Here is a 17,525-nt window from a genome sequence, read left to right as displayed (position 1 = left end):
GCACCCGATTTTATTTAAAATTTCTTGAGTTGTGTATTCTCTTCAGAAACAAAAAGTTGTACAAATAATACTAAAAAAAAAAACCGTCGACACCACGCTCGCTCGTTCGCTCGCTCTCTCTTGCCCGGAAATACTCCTAAAGAAAGTCGCTGCTCTCAGACACAGACACACACAAAGAAAGCTGCTGCTGCGTGGTTCTGTGTGTGTATGTGTGTGTAAGTTCTTATTGGGAATGGTGTGTGTGCAGAAAAAACTGCAACTGCAACTTCAACAAGTTTTGCAAGACCGTCTCTTTCTCCCTCTCTGTTCCTCTCTCTTCGCGCACAGTGTAGTTGCAGTTTGTTTATTTTATTGTCCATTTGCTGCTCGTTCTCGTTCGCCCTCCCCTCCACCCATACCAGTGTACCAGTGCGAGTGAGTAATTTACCGTTAATAATTCACAGGTGAAAAATCAACGCTGCGACTGCAATTTTCTCGTGCAATAATTTTCGGAAAATCCACGCCACCCAAAAGCCCCCATTGTGCAAAAAGGAATCTACACAAATTTTCTACGTAAAAATATTTAATAAAAAATGTTTAGTGTTTAATAAAAAAAATGTGGTGCAAACAATAATCAATTACATATTAAACTAATCAAAAAGCGTTCTGGCCTTGGTGCCGGATCCACAAAAACAACAACAAAAAGTCTTATCAGCAACGGAAAATCGTTTAGGGAAAATCCACCACGAAGAAGAATCTTTTAGACTGAACCAAAAGCGGACAATTGGAATATAATAATTATTAACTTTTAAAATGGTAAGTGCAAAGTCGCAATTTGGTGTATATTCTAATAGATTTTAATTGGTATAATCTGTGAATGGGAAGTCGCTTCGCAGAAAGGTTTCGAATGTGCAGTTATCATTGCCATTTTATCCATTCTCTCCTCTTTGGTACCTTTTACGGGTAAAGTTAATTAGAAGTTTAAGCATGAAAAAGTGTACCCTGCGTCCTCCTCTCTCACTCGCCGTCATTTTGTGTTTCGATAGCGCTTTACAGTATTTTTATGCTGGAACAGGATAGCAAAAGTGCTATTCCCTCTCCCATCGCATCCTGCATTGCTCTGTTGTTATACTGTCACCGGTTTACCTTCTACCAAGTATTCTATCTCAGTTATAACTGAAAGATATCTCAATCCAATATTAGAACTATCTTTTATCCATAGCAGCAAGGCCTCCTTCTATAACTCCCCTCTTTTTCGCTCCATAATGCACACACTTGAGGCGGCAGTGACTCCAATCCGAAAATCAAAACAATTTAATTAACGCCTCGACTGTACAGGAATGAAGAGGAATGGGTGGAGAGGAGTGTAAGACAGGGCGAGGGTGGGGGGTAAGTTGAGTGAGGTTCGGCTCCGAGTGGCTGGACGGTAACCACTTCAATTCATAAGCAGTGAAATGTAACGGCGCCGTTGGTCACTTGAACTACTTTCATACACATACATACATACATATATAACGGCAGGCGGGGGGAGGGGGGAACAAAGTGCTGGGGGGCTCTGTCCCTGTCCCTGGCTTTGGCTCCCTGGCTCCCAGTTTCGAACCGTTGGCGTAGTGGCTGATTCACTCATTTTGGAAGTGCAATTGCAGCCCGAAAACCGAACCATACCCGAGACCCACCGTAGGCCAGCACCGGAAATTGTTTCTGAAAGAAAAAGCAGAGCAGATCGCGGAGGGCAAATAGGGGCAGGAGGCAGGGGGCAGGGCATTGCTGATTTTGGAGAGTACTGTTGGGGCCAATGCATGTCTTTTGAACAATATTACCCAGGCACGTTTTGAACTCTACCACACACACACACACACACACACACACACACACACACACACACACACACACACACGCACACACACACACACACACACACACACTTGCACACATTTCTTCTTCTCCTTTTGCCGCTTTCGCGTGTAGCTTGACCCAGAAAAATCAAAGACTCGCCAAAGACTCTTTGGGGCACCACCGTAGGTGTACGGCGATGACGATGAGGTTGAGGTTGAGGCTGAGGCTGAGAAAAGGCTTGAGAGACTGAGACTGAGACTCCGACTGCGGACTGGTGGATCGGCGGATCGGTGGATCGGTTTGGAGCAGCAAACCGTCTGTCTGTCTCATAAACCATTTTAAATGTTGGAGGGGCTCATTATTATTTTGACTACGTCGGCTTGCGGTTTTTGTGTTTATTGGCTGTTCTTTTTTCGCGTTTTAATACCCTGGAAATCAAGGGGACTCTAGAGTGGCATGGTATTCGATGGGATGTGAAAAGCAATCAAAAAACAAAGAACATCTCAACTGCTATTCCTCTTTTTCTGTGATTTCCAGACCCTTCTTTCATTCCTGCATCTATAGAAGAAGAGTTGTAAAATTCAAAGTTTTAAAGATATAGGACTACCATTTACTAGAGCTGTATATGATGATATTCACAACCAATCTACCGAATATCATTTCGATTGGATAAAGAAAACCAAAGAATTTATATTTGCAAGTATTGTCTTTTATTTCCTCTCGTTCTGAGACTAATTATTAATTCTAATTCTTCTTAGATCATGTACAAACACCTGACTATAGGGTATCCCATAGTGCGATATCTACTTCTTTTCTGTCTGCTGGTGTTGCAGTTTTTCTCTCTGTGTTTTCTGTGCCTTTTCATTTCGTAAACTGGGTTTATGTGCGGTGGTCTTTACTTTTATCATCGACTGCTGCTGCGACTCTTTTCTCCCTCGATCCCCCTCTCAGTCTCCCTGGAGGAAGGTTAACCGCGAATTTTGTAAGTTGATTGGCTCTGGCGGTTGTCGGTTGGCGGCTGGCGGCTGGGCTGTCCGTTGGCATCGTCTGCTGCTTGTTTATGTTCTTGAACTCCTTTTAGGTGTGTGTGCGGCCCCGAATGTTAATTTACAGCCTTTGTTGTCATAACTCCAGCTAAATGCAGGTGTGATGTGGGGCAGCGCAGGGGGGCATGTGGCGCAGAAGCTGCTGGAGGAGCTGCAACTCCCGAATGGGATGGGGATTTTAATGTGGCGGTAATGGGGCAACTGAGGCGTGCAACAGATTTATGGTGAAAATGTACACAAGTAAAGTAAGAGTACTTGCAGAGGATAAACATGATAAATCGATAAGGAAGTATCGATTTTTAGTCGATTAATGCTAGCATTTTTATGTAATGGTGGAAATAATACAGAAATATGTATAGGGAAATGTTGGAGAAGATAAATATCATAAATCGATAGAGGAAGTATCGATTTTTAATCGATTAATGCCGGCATTTTGTATGTAAAAGGAGAAATAATAGAGAAAAATGTACAGGGATATGTTGAATAGGATAAATATGATAGGTAAAGGAAGTATTGATTTTTATTCGAATAATACATGAATTTTGAATGTAAAGGGAGAAATATTAATAGGGAAATATTGGAGGGGAAAAATATTATAAAGGAAGGAAGTATCGATTTTTAATCTATTAATGCATGCATTTTGTATGTAAAAGGGGAAATAATAGAAAAATATGTAATGTTAGTGGGAATAAATATAATAAATCCATAAAGGATATATTTATTTTTAATCGATTAAAAATAAATTTGTATGCAAAGGCAGAAATAATAGAGCAATATGTGTAGGGAAATTTTCGAGGGCATAAATATAATAAATCGATAAATGAAGTCTCGATTTTGTATCTATTTTATAGATAATTCTGATTTAATGGTGATCTTTTCCTCGAAAATCAGTGGATATCATACAAGTTTTCTATGGCAGTTTTTGAAGCTACATATACAATCTCCATCCATAATCTCCATCGTTTGTCATATAATTTTATCAATATCTTTCGGAGTAACCAACTCAGAGATAAAGAAGCATACCTTTGCTTATGAAAACCATTAAATATTAATATAAATGTACGTTTTTGGCCCGTTCATGTATTGTAGGACGTCCAGTGGTGATCGTAATTGAAGTCTAGCCATATCTCATGTCGATCTTGAACTGCCACGAAACAGAGGAAACCACATCATATTTTTCGTTTCATTCGATGGCCTGGTGGCCAGCTGTTAACCGGTTCTCGGAATTGATGCCTCGAGGCGTAGTACTCGCACACCCCCCACTTACAGAAACATAAATTGTTACATGGCTCCGGCATCTACCTCTCCTTTGTGGCTGTAACTCTGACTGTGACTTGGCTAATTAGCAGTTAACAATTGCAACATTGACCTCCGCCTGCTCCTCCTCCTCCTCCTCCACCTCCTCCATAGTTGTTCTTTCTAGCAAACATCAAGAATGCTTTGGCGCTTTGTTCTATTGTCTCTATGGGGCGAGAGAGATCAAAATAAAAGATACAATAAACATGGCAGCAGGTTTACCTTGTTGGTAACCTCAAAAGAAGAAGAGCTTTGCTCTCCCTCTCTCTCTCTCTTTCTGTCTCTTTCTGTCTCTCTTTGTCTCTGTTAACTGGCAGACAGAGAGGAAGAGTTGCTGGAGTGTCTCTGCAGCCTCTTTGAAAAGCGCAACATTGTTGCTTTTGCCATTTAATGCTTTTGATGCCCTTCCCCATAGAGGATGGTACATGGGTCTCGACAAAAACGTTGCGTTCCGAGGGGTTTTTCATGTCAATCGATTATTTCAAGTGCCGTTTTGTTACCCAAATATATCTTAAACCCTCTTAGAATTCCCCAAAACACGAAGAGTATATGGAAATTCGTTGCTTTCCAGCTTATCCTTTACTTTTCCGTACTGCTGGCTGCAGCTTGCCCGTTGCCTTTTGGCCGTCTGTTGCTGTTTTGTTGCTGTTTTGTGGCTGTTGTTTTTGCTTGATTTTTCGCCAACTGCCAACTGCCAACTTTGCCAATTGCCATAACTGTGGTCTATCGTCTATGGTCCATGGTCTATGGAGTGTGGAGTGTGGTGTGTAGCCCGTTGTTGCCCCGACATTCGCTGGCGCTTTTTTCCGTTTCTATGTGTCTATATAAACATGATCGTTTTGGCCAATTTCTTATGCTTTGCCTGGCGCTTTTTATTTTGTTTTTTGTTTTGATTTCTGCTCTGTGGCAGGGGCCATGGCATGGTGCAACAAAACAAAAACATGTTGCCTAAATGTTGTTGCTGCTGCAGTTGCAGTTGCAACCAACTATTGCCGCTGCTGCTGCTGGTTGCTGCTGCTGCTGCCGATGGTTGTGTAACAATTGGAAGCCTTTTTTCGACTCGAAATTGAACTTTGGTTTGGCAACAGAAATCCTCAGGGGGGGTACTACTGGAAGTATTTTCATATCGCTTTCATGATATTTGGTTAGAGGAAGGGACTTGCACGTGCATAGAGTACATTTATAGGAAACCTATAGTGGTTTATCCGATTTTATTGTACGGATATAACCAATAATACTAGTTTGGTACTCTGTGGAATCCAATTCGGGAGATTAAATTTTAAATTACTCCAGAAACATTTCAAAATCTAATTTGGAACCATAACTGTTGTAAAATTCGTTTAAAACTGTTTCCAAATATACACAACTTTTTGTTAGAATTTTTTAAAACCTTTCCGATTAAGAGATTTACCTATAATACCCATACAAATATAATTGGCCTTAAAGATTAAGCAATAAATAAGGTTAAACACATTTTTAAACCAAAAAAAGTTGTTTTCGATATCTTTAATGTTTTAAATATCAATAATATGACATTGTGGCCCAGTAATATCCGATATAGGCGACGGTACATTACGATAATACAAATTTGGAAATGGTGCACGATCTATATAGTGGCTTCGAAAATTCATACAAAAAGAATTTCCTAGCCATCAATCTATGATATTTAAATACACGTCGGGGAAACGACTTTCTGTCAAATTCCGTCGTTGCTGTCGAATTTTACAAATGCCGTTATGCAGCAACATTGTATGCTATGCGATATATTCAGGTATTACTGTTAAGACAGCTCTGCAGCAGTGTATCAATGATAAGACAGCTTTGGCCGTGTATCACTGCTGCGAACAGATAATTGACAGCCCCAAAAACCACGGCTTGCCTCCACATCCACACGCGGAACCGAACCCCAACCCAAGCCCCCAAATTGCAGGCCTCTGGAAACGTCATGCATGCGTCATACCGCTCGTACTCGCAGTCGCAGTCGTGCAAGTACTGTATGAAGCGTCACTCAAACAAAACTTCACAAAATAAAAAGAGAATACCAAAAAAAGAGAACCCAAAAGAAACCTGAAACAGGAAGAAACACGTTTCTTTTCGGCTGGGGCTCAAAGCAGGACGGAGGAAAGCAGGGAGCAGAGTGGCCGTCGATGGTAGGCGGAAAGGGGGAGCAGGGAGTGCATGGGTGGACGGAGTGGAACCAATCAACCGAACCACCAGCCCAAAAGAGAGGACCGAAACCAAAGCAAAAATCCAAACTGGAGCCCAAAGTCTCCAGCGTCTCGCAGTCGCAGAGGCTGATTCCGATAGCTGGCGGCAATTTTCGAGTGATTAGTCATCCGACGACGAACGGGCGAAGGAAGAACGGAGGAGGAGAATCATAAATATCAGCAGAAGCACACGCAGAAGAAGATGCAAAAGAACAAGGCAGAAGAAGGGAGAGTCCCAGTTCAATGTTTCCCCCTGGCTCTTGGGAGAGATCAGAGGCCCAGCCTTAGCTTTAGCGAAGCATTAGAATAGGTCTCTAAAATGCTTTTAGGAATACCCTCTATAAGAAAGGTATATCCCATGAGTGAAGGTAAAGGAAAACCTTCCATGAAGCATATTATTGTTCGGAATCCATAGGAACCCCTTGATCTGGAAAACTTTAAGAGCTGGGAAGTAGACTCTTCTCTGAGCTCAATGATGATCAAGTTTTGGGAAAAAACTATCTTTTTACATTCGTTGTAGCATCCACAATTCAAAAGATACGCGACTGATTTTTTGTAGATTTATTTATAATGCTTTTTGATAATTTTCTTTAAAAAATCATCCTGATTAAGTAGTTTTAGAGCAAAAGATTTCAAACCAAACTCAATTTTCTTTGAGAGCATTGAAAACTGCTTCTCTTTCGAAATACAATATGTTCTGCTCAGTAAACATCAAATAAACAGTTTCTCTGTTTATTCCACATTCGAAATATCACCTGTAGCTATTATATTTCCTATAAAATGATCTTTCAAGTCGGTCCTCATAGATGTATTGTAGATGAGGTTGTATCTGAAGCTCAAATTTCGAGACTAGACCTGGAGCTGGTACTGGAGCTGGAGCTGAAGCTGAAACTAGATCTGACACCAAGGGGAAACCTTGTAAAGCGTTTCGGTGCGTCTGGAGTGGAGTTGAAGTGGAGCCCCATGCGCCCAATCAATTTTTATCGTTTTGCCTTAATTTGATGAGATTTTTATCGGCTTTGCTTGTGTTCTGCATCTTCTGCGTGTTCTCTCTTATTCATCATCAAAGTTATTCTTTTCATTCTTTGCATAAATTAAATCCGCTAATGGTCATAAATTTTGATCCCCTCCTGCTCCCCTTGCCCCCCTCCTGATTATCTGAAAGCGTAGCTCCTTTAAGCGTGGTTTTTGTGGGATTTATTAGCTGACCTTCAAGTGTTATAAATAAATAAAAACAAGAAAACACAACTTTGGGGGTTCTGTGAGCTGGTTTTCTCGTTAATTGACGGAGTGACTGACACAAGGGCCGTAGCTGTTGATGGCTGCCCGCTGCCCGTCGGCCGTTGGCCACTGCCACTGCCACTGCGGCCAAAAGGGAACTCGCGAGTTATTAATGCGGTGGGTGTGTTGTAAGATGACTAGTGTTGATAGCCTGTTGATCGCTGATTGGAAGTAGGTTTATTAAACGATTTCTGGTGGGGGGAATGGGCATGAAAATAGTTGGAGTATTCTTTAGGTTTTATGAAGCTACGATACATTCTCACAGAGCAATGACTTCTTTAAGATCTATCAATTTTAAGCCAGGATATGATACTGAATCAAATTTGGACCGATATTACAGAGCATTTGATTCAGTTCCTTTTAAATATTGGAACAAAAAACAAACGCAGTTGTATGAGTGATTTTCTGTTCTTTTTGTCTCTATCAATAAATAATAACAGAACTACTAATATTCCAATATTTTCTATAAAATTATAATATTTAGACGAAAGTATTGTCACAGTTATTATGAACTTCCATACAGCGAATTTTTCTATAAAACAGAACACTGCAATGCTATAATTCTGCAAAAATCTATAGTACGATTTTCCGTATAACGAATTCCCCTTGAGATTCGCTATATGGAGGACTGTAATTTGCCCATTGGGTCACTATTTTTGGACAAGGAATCATCTTTTTGTAGTTCTAGTTCTGTGGAACAGTCCCATATTCTATCTCGAAATACCTCCAATTAAAAAAAATGAGAGGTAAGAAAAAAGGAAAAAGACACCACAGAATTTGAAATCCAAAATTTTCCTAATCAGTCAATACATACATAGTCGTATGTAGAACCCCGTCAAGACACGCGGAACAGGTTGACAACGCCCGGTTATTTATTATATCCATTCAATCTCTCTCCCGCAAGACACAACATCTCTATCGGGGGGCATATAATTTCAACAGAAAGCGTACAAACGAAAGAAATAATAATCAGAATTTGAGTATTGTATATATAAAAGAAACGAGGGGGAACGTTGTGAGTTCCTGCGGACACCGCAACTCTACAGTTATACCCGATACTAAGTCAGTATGGCTCTCCTCCGGCAGACGCCGCTTATATTAATCGACACGACAAAGAGTGCGTGCGAGAGAGACAGAAAATCAGTCTGAGCGTGACGTCGGGCGCTGCGTAGCCAGTGCAAATTGATTTGTTTCCTTTCGCTATAAAAATGATCTGATCTGATCCAGATTCAGCAATCTGATACATATGGTCGTTCTCTATGATTCTGCGTTTCTAGTTTTCTCGAATGTGCAATATTGTGGATGCAACAGATTTTCGTTCTTTGTGTGGGCGGAAGGGGGTGGGGCGAAATTTTGAGATATACGTTTTATAGTGAGATCTAACTGGAGTGCGTTTACTAAATTTGGTTACTCCAGCCTTAATAGTCTCTGAGATTTTTGAATATCCCCAGATTTGCATCCTTTGCGGGGGCGGAAGGGGGTGTGGCGAAATTTTGAAACAAACTCGTCTTGGTCCGATATATTAGGAGTGTGGATACCAAATTTGGTTGCTCTAGCTTTTATAGTCTCTCAGATCTTGGCGCTAATGTTTTACTCTAAGCAAAGCCGCCTATGCTACGTGTGTGTTAGAGAGAGACAGGGCGAGAAAAATGAAATGAAATCCGATTCAGATTCTGCAGTCTAAAAGATATGGTCATTCTCTACGATTCTGCGTTTTTGGTTTTATCTTATCTTTAAAATTGTGGATGCCACAGATTTTCGTCCTTTGTGGGGGCGGAAGTGGGCGGGGCAAAGTTTTGAAATATTTTTGGAGCAGTGACATATCACAGAAGTCTGGATCCAAAACATCGTTGCTCTAGCTCTTATAGTCTTTGAGCATTAGGCGCTGAAGGGGACGGACAGACGGACAGACGGACAGACGGACAGACGGACGGACGGACAGACGGACAGACGGACAGACGGACAGACAGACATGGCTCAATCGACTCGGCTATTGATGCTGATCAAGAATATATATACTTTATGGGGTCGGAAACGATTCCTTCTGGACGTTACACACATCCACTTTTACCACAAATCTAATATACCCCAATACTCATTTTGAGTATCGGGTATAATTAGCACATTTCAAACAGGAAATACACTCGAGAATCGCAAAAAATACGAAGAAAAAAAGAAGCAAAGAGCGATTCTCCCCCGGGTCTGTGGTTGGACTCGCGCGCACTCGTAACGTCGCGGGTACAAAGAATATTCCTACCTCCCTCCCTCTCCCTCTCTATAGGAAAGTCAAGCAACGACCTTGAAATGTCGCTGTATATAAAATAGAATTCTCTATGTGTGTGCCTGCCCCTCGGCCACGTTTTCGGGCCCAATGAATCATTATATTTTGTGCGCTCAAGCTCCGAAGGTATCTATAATGTAATAGATATTCCGCTTGATTTATCTGTCGTTTCTGTCGTGTTTCTTTTGGTCTGGGGAATCTTGTTAGCCAGAGAGTCTCGTGATTTGTGGATGTGTGTCTGGGTAATACTCGAGTGCCGGCTAAATCGAGCAAACATTTCGAGAGATAAGTCAACAAAATTATTTGATAAACACCTGTTCCACGGGGGAGAAGGCTGTGAAACCTTTCTAGTTCCATTCAGAGTGCTACTTATTTTGATAAAGATTTTAATGGTAGATCATAAATAATGAAATGCCGAAAATGAGCTCATACAAAACGATGATGAAATTAATCAAAAAACGTGGCAGATGTACGGAGAAAGTTTCCCCGAAAGACAGGCTATTCCTGGACCTACTACAGAATTTATTGTACAGAATTTCATAGACATCGAGACCTAAAGAGCTTTAATTTTATGAGTAATTATTCCATACAGAAACTACTGATCTCCTTTTAAAAGTTATATTTACAGAGCTATTTTTTATTTACATCTTACAAATCAGAGTCTCAATTTTAATCAGCAACGTCCACTGCTTTGACTGGAAAGTAAATCACTTCAATTATCCCCTCTTTAGACTTGCAGTCATATTCATTTAGCTTGACCTCCAGACCTCAAGCGAACGCAAAAACGACTCGTTTATACACAATGAAGATCAAAACAAACCGCTCAAAAAGTAAAAACAGGCTTGTCGTTCTCCTTTTTTCGGACCTTAATACGCATCTGTGAGCCCCTACTTCGGGTTCGGTTCGGTTCGGTTCGGGTCTAAAAGCGCCTGAATAAGACATAAATCCTTGAAATTATGTACGAAACGCTCCTTTAAGCGTCTCTCTGGCTGTGTCTCTCCCTCTGTCTGTGTCTGTGTGTGCCTCCTCGTATACCTGTCGTTCGTTCCTCCCCGTGTGTTTTGTTGAGTTTTCGCGCGTTGCCACACTTCTGTGCCCTTTTTTATGGCATTGTCTGGTACGGCGTGCCCCCCCTGCACACGAGGATTCTCTTCTATCCACGAATTGGATTTGTTTTGATTAAAGGCGAGAGCCCTGCGATTCTCTCTGTTCGCTTCGTCTTTCCTTCTGCTCTGCTGTTCTCTGCCCGTCTGGCAATGCCTTTTGTTGGCGATCTTTAATGTGATGGAGTGGTGGCCCGTTTTGAAGGACATTCGTTTAATTTAGGACCTGAGAAAACATATATTTTGAAGCGTTGCTTATTATGGCGTCTCATCGCCATGTACATATGTACATATATGTATGTATGTGCATAAATACATTTATTTCTGGCTGGGGATATGAAGCAGAGTCGTCGTTGAGTGGGGGCTTGGAAATGTGGAAAGATGGTGAAGAACCTCCTAAAGAACACCTAGATCTCAGGGACTAAGAGAGGTACAGTAATCAAACTTTTCATAAAGATTTCTGTGTTTATTACCAATATTATTTGTGTTTTGCGCTTTTCCAAAAGTTCCATCCAAACCCACAAACGGGATAAAAGCTGTGATAGCCACTATTTAAAAGATATCCAGCTGAAACTTTGAATAGTTGTAGACGCACCCATTATTGATAAATTCTGTAAAAATCAACCAAATCGGATATTTATTACAGGGAGAGCAGTATTTCTTCCAATCGAAAAGCAACCACCTGTGCAACTCTGCCATCAATTGTCGAACAGAGTTGTCAAACTTTGGGAAACAGCCAGCGCCATCGGGTGACAATGACAATTGACAGGCGCAATTTATAAAGAAAAGAAGAAAAAAAGTAGTGGAAGGCGAGGAGGCAGAGATGGAGAGGGAGAGGAGGATGGCTGGTTCGGTGGATGGATGTGGATGCCCATGTCCATGGCCGGAGGTTGTAGAACTCCACTTCAGAGAAGAACGAACGGGGCAACGACAACAAAAGACAATAAAAATCGGCTCAAAGAACGAAAGAGATCATTGGACACATTTGCGGGACAACAGAGGCAGGCAGCAAAGACATAAAGAATAACTAAACTAAAACACAGAAAGAAGAGAAAGAAGCGAAGCGAAGAGAAGTGAAGAGAAGCGGTGGGTAGGAGGGAAGACACACAAAGAGCAATATATGGGGAGAGGAGGAGCTGACAAAAGAAAGGCCAAAGACGTTCAAACATTGGCAGAACTAAAGAAGAAGAAGAGGGAGTAAGGAAGAAGACACAGCAGCATAAGAAGAAGAAGAAGCAGCAGCAGGAGAACCAGGAGCAGCAGAAGAAGTATACGAAGAAACGACAAAGACTTGTTGCCAAGTCATAAAAAAAAACAAGAAGGAAAGGCTGGACAGGAAGTGTCGAACTGATGGATACCCTTTAGCATTATTACATGGTCCTAAGATTTGAATAAAGTTAAGAAGAGGAAGAAAGTTGTGGCATATAAATATTTTCAGAAACTAATAAATGTTTCTCCCAACAAATGAGCATATAACTTTGATCTTTTATGACTATCCCTTTGATAATATAATATTCTATTATTTATAAGGTTAAAAATGCTTCCTTCCTTAACGAATGCGAATCATACCCATCACCATACCCTTGAAGGGTATCAAGAGACCAACTCTCAAACAAAAGCAAATAAAGAGGAAACTACAAAAGAGAAATTCAAGTGAAAGAGAGCGAGAGAGAGAGAGCGAGCCAGCATAAAGAACATCGGCAGCAGCAGCAACAACAATAAAAAGTAACACGTCATGCTGACTGGCTTTGCTTACCGCCGCTCTTCACGCACCTACCCCGCCACACACCTACAAGAAGTGTACCTCTCTCCCACCGCACACCTTGCCGCCCCTCTTTCCGCCACACCTATGTATATATGGTACTCCCCCTTCTACTGCTGCTGCCTCTGCTTTTTCTTCTCCTTCTGGTGTGTGGCCAATGCCAAGAACAAGTTGTAAAATGAGGCGGCAGCAAGAGTCCACGACGGCGACGACGCCGAAGAAGCACGAGAAAGCAGAGGAGCTGAAGAACAGGCCAAAGCGAAAGAGAGAGCGAGACAGAGACAGCGCAAGCGAGCGAGACAGCCGAAGAAGAGGTCATTGGCGGCCATTGACTTTGTCTCGCTGATGACCTTGCCCGAAAAATGTAATAGTAAAGTGGAAAAAAAAACGAAGTGGAAAAAAGAGGAGCAGCTGGAAATGCACTCGCAGCGACAAAGCGAGAAAGAGACACATGCTGGGCTAGAGCGAGAGAGAGAGGAACAGATGCACACGACAGCAGAAGAAGTTTGGGGAGCACCGTGCGCCGCCATGCAGCTGTTGACAAAGCGAGAGAGACCATCCCAGCCGTGTACAAAGGAGCAAGAGAGAGCTTACTAGAGCGAGAGAGGGGGACAGTGAGCCCAGCAAATAGATAAGAGAGCGAGAGAGAAGTGCATTTGGGCACAGGGCCAAGGCAAATGGAGCAACGGTACTTGGTTTTGTGGATGGAAATTAACAGTATTTGTGGATATAGAGAGTTTTGCTTTTGCTTCTCTTTCTCTATCGATTCGGATATTGTATTTGATAAATAGTCGTCCCTCCGTCCTTTTTGGAGTGTCGATAGAGATTTCTGTGTCTCTCTACTTTGATTTCAGTAATATTTTGAGAAGAGACTGGATGCTCAATCTTTTAAGCAATATAGAGTTGTCTCCTTCTTTCTTTCTGCCCCGAAAGAAATGCCTAACCTAACAGTTTCTATGGATATGTAGTTGTCTTGCTTTCTCTCAATGATTGAGATGCCATTTCTCTCTCTTTTTCGATTGAAAGGCTTACGAAAAAAGCTATAAATGCTTGAGAACCTCTACACTCCCTCAACTTTCCTTATCAAAGATCTTCATTGATCTACAACCGCATAGAACTCTCTCAACCTAACATTCCCCTGTGTTGCCCACTAAACGTCATTTATATCTGCCGAAAAGAACTTTCAAAGTGCCCAATTCTTGGTTAATTATTCGTCTAGCTCGCCTCGGCGTTCGGATCAGTTGCAATCCGAGGCAATCGTTCCAGTTTATCGATTACACAATAACACTTAATAAATTGCAACCTGCCAAAAACAGTTTGATCAACTCCAAGACTCCGAGCCAAAGCCAAAGCCATGCCAGAATCGAAACGAACCAAAACTAACCAATAGTCTGCCATCTAACTTGGCCAAAAGCCGAATGCCAACACGCATGCAACCAAATTGCAGTTAACACAACAGCAACTGCAACAACAACAGCAACAGCAACAAAAGCCAACCAGCAACACGCCACTCAGCTGCATTCGATCGGCAACAACCTTGTCCCAAAACAACTTGCCAGAGACTTTTTTTTGTGGCTTTTTTTGTATTTGTATTTCTGGTACTCTAGAAGAGGGTATTATGGTTGCATGAAAGGGTTTGCCATGCAGAAAGGAGCTCTTCTCGAGCTCTTTGAACAACTTGAATAAAACCATCGATATGGTGATATTTGGATATTAAGCTATGAATGCTATGAAGCTATGAAGGCTGTCACAGTGAAACATTGCACAAATCTTTCTTTTAGATGCAAACAGCATATAAATCGGAATAAGGAAGATTATATAATACAGATAACACAAGAACAATCGGTCATAAAACAATTCTTTGGGGGAAAACCCTTTCTGTGTTTAAAGATAAATTATAGAAAATGCGCGTTTCTTTATAAATTAATCTCTATTAAATCTAATCTTTAAGTGTCGGGTCGTCGCAGCCTTCCGATATTTTGCTCACTGCGGAAGCGAGTGAGCCGAGGGTTGGTTGGTTCATACGCAGGTGCAGGTGCTTGCCCCTCAGTATCTAAACAAAATTATATCAAATTTGGTTGACTATATCTTATAGCTGACATGAGAAAAAATCTCTCAAAAATCCGCTCTTTTCTATTTTTAAAGATAAACCCACCAAAACTCACTTATCTTTAGTTTCAAGTATTTCCTTCAAATATCAACAAAATTGAAGCCCTATTACAGGAACTGTTATAGGAAGGGTATTCCAACAGCTGCAAACCCCTACAGCTAGCCTTCTTTTCTTGTTTAAGCGTGCAGTTTTTTCAAGCTTGCAGTTTTTATATTATATTTTTTTTCTGTACAGTATATTCTCCACTTTTTGTTTTTGTTAGTAAGCATCGACAGCCGTATACTTGTATTTTGCACGTACGCGTCGCCGCGAGTTGGCTTTTGATATTAATTAAACGCACGCAGAGACGAAGTGGCACTCGCAGTCGCAGTCGCAGTTGCAGTCGGAGGCAAGAGTCCAAGTCGCAGTCAGCGGCAAAGGCAGAGGCAGAGGCAGAGCCCAGGGGCAACAACGAGACCTGCATTATGCCCACCCAGCAGCAGCAGCCGGAGCCAGAGCCAGAGTCAGAGCTCTGCTGAAACGAGTTCCAAGAGAACAAGAAAAGCCAAAATCGAAAAAAGAGGAGCAAAAAAATATAATACTAAAAGCGATTCCAACTTGGAGTCCGGGGCTTAGAAAGAGTAAAAGAAGTCAACGCGCGAGACGCTTTCCAGTGCGTTGCGTCGATGGTGGGCGGTCTGTCTGCATGGAGGTGCTGGTGCCCCGGAGATTACACTGGAAGAAAGATTTTGGGCAGGAGTTGTGGAGGGAATTCGAGTCGATTTTTAGGGAATAACAGAAAAAACGCAAATTTTCAGACGGTCTTCAAGCATTTTCCTTGAGGATTTTTGAATTTATAATTTAAGAAACAATGAATATTTTCCCAGCCGATCTCTAAGCGGACAGTACTCCTTTACTATCATCCGTTCAAAGTCTGCTTTAAGACAGAATTTTATTCGTTGCAATGCCAGTAAAAAAGAGAGATTCTTTATGCAAAATAACATCCCATTTTTCCAGGAATAACTAAGACATCCATTTCTTTAAATTTTGAACGATTATTACACGAATTTCCTATTGTTCTCTAAGACCTCTCTGTATTCCATTATTTCGCATATTTCCCTCGAATATCTTCATATTTATTTTCCCCCAGTGCCATTTCTGTAACTTTCAGCTTTGGGGCCTGGCTCTCTGGTCAATCGAGCAACCTGCTCCTGAACTGCTCCTCCGGTCTCAGGGGCCGGACAGTGCGGGGGGCCTGCCTGGCTGCATGCTGCTTTGCATGCGCCGCTGAGCAGAGAAGCCTCCCAGAGGAGCTACCAACATTTTAATGACTCTGTTTAAGAGGCCTACTCTTCAGGCCTTCTTTTTGCTGGTGGTGCTGCTGCTGGTGCTTTTTTTGATGCGTGGCAAATGGCAGGCAAAGTGCAATGCAAATACACTGAAAAGAAAAACTCTAACGAAGAGAAAACAATTTATATGGAGGGAAAAAAGGAAAGGTATTTGAGAGATTAGTTGTAGATTACAAAGAGGAATGTTATTCTATTAAGAAAGAAATTATGATTTCAAGAAAAATATATAAGAAAATCAAGAAAATATCGCCAAAAGCAGTGCCAACGTTTCTGTCGAGGCACACATATCAGAAATAATAACATTTTCTAGAGTTCAGATCTTTCTTTAGAGATAAACGAAATTCTACAGACTAGATTCGAAAACTAGACTCTTCTCATGGGTACTTTCCCTCAGTGTAGATCCTCTCTGATCATCAGACCAAATCGGTGGCCAGAAGCCCACAGCTCGAGATCTTTCGTCATGGGAAAGTCTCAACTGAACATAAAACTGAACTATTTTTCTATGATGCTGGTTTTTTTTTGCACCTTTTTTTTATGATAATTGCAAAAAAAAGTCTTGTGAGATTTTAAACTTGTTTCGTATCTACATATTAATTTTTTTAGTTATATTTTTGCATATTTTATATTAATTAAACTAAAAAAAGTCTGCCATTAGTTTGCCAAAATGTGTTTATTATATAAGAAATTGGCGATATTTAAACCAGTTTGTGATATCAAGATCTAGAGAGCCCCGTGATTTACGATCGTATATAGAACTTTGAAGAGAAGTGGCTGTCGTGGGGCAAAGTATTTGTTGATCCGGGAATTGATTTTTCTTATAGTCGTATTATATAAAAATCGCAATCGTTTGTACTTTTATTTAGAAGAAACGACCTTGAGGCGCGGCGGCAATCGCAGGAACAGCTGGAAACAAGTTCAAAAGAAAAAAGACCAAAACAAAAACAAAATTTTATAAATAAACTTTTGTGAGAAGTCTGGTGTTTTGTTGCCTCGTTCCCTCTCGCTCTCTCGCTCACGTTCCCGATCCTCTCCCATTTCATGTTTGTTATCTTTTGTTGATATTGATAGTGCCTGCCGCGCAATCGGAACTCCGACGATGGGTTGAAGGCCCCGCGAACCTGATAAAGACCCCAACGAAATGATGACATACAGAAAGCAGGGAATCAGTGGAGGGACAGAGAAAGATTCGTCGCAAGAGGGAAAGAGTAGGAATCATTCCCAGAGAGAAAGCGGGGAATCTTTGGTGGGAAGGAAAAGGAATCTTTGCAAGCAAAGAGGTGGAGGAATCGTTTGAAG

At 41.4% G+C, this 17,525-nt stretch overlaps 1 protein-coding gene across 2 annotated transcripts in view; it reads left to right on the top strand.

Annotated features, from left to right (window-relative positions):
- Positions 1 to 112: 112 nt before the first annotated feature.
- The window catches only part of Hr39 (Nuclear hormone receptor FTZ-F1 beta), a 30,027-nt gene continuing 12,614 nt past the window's right edge, over positions 113 to 17,525 (top strand). Inside the window, exons 1-2 of one of the 2 annotated variants that reach the window (XM_033379520.1) lie at positions 113 to 213; positions 444 to 795. The gene's annotated coding sequence lies outside the window, so the exon portion shown is untranslated. Of the gene's footprint in view, positions 214 to 274; positions 796 to 17,525 lie in introns of those variants that run through there. The other variant, XM_033379521.1, reaches the window with a different exon arrangement.

This window comes from Drosophila pseudoobscura, chromosome 4, assembly GCF_009870125.1.
Source record: "Drosophila pseudoobscura strain MV-25-SWS-2005 chromosome 4, UCI_Dpse_MV25, whole genome shotgun sequence".
Taxonomy (NCBI): Eukaryota; Metazoa; Arthropoda; class Insecta; order Diptera; family Drosophilidae; genus Drosophila; species Drosophila pseudoobscura.
This window is presented reverse-complemented; position numbering and strand designations above follow the sequence as displayed.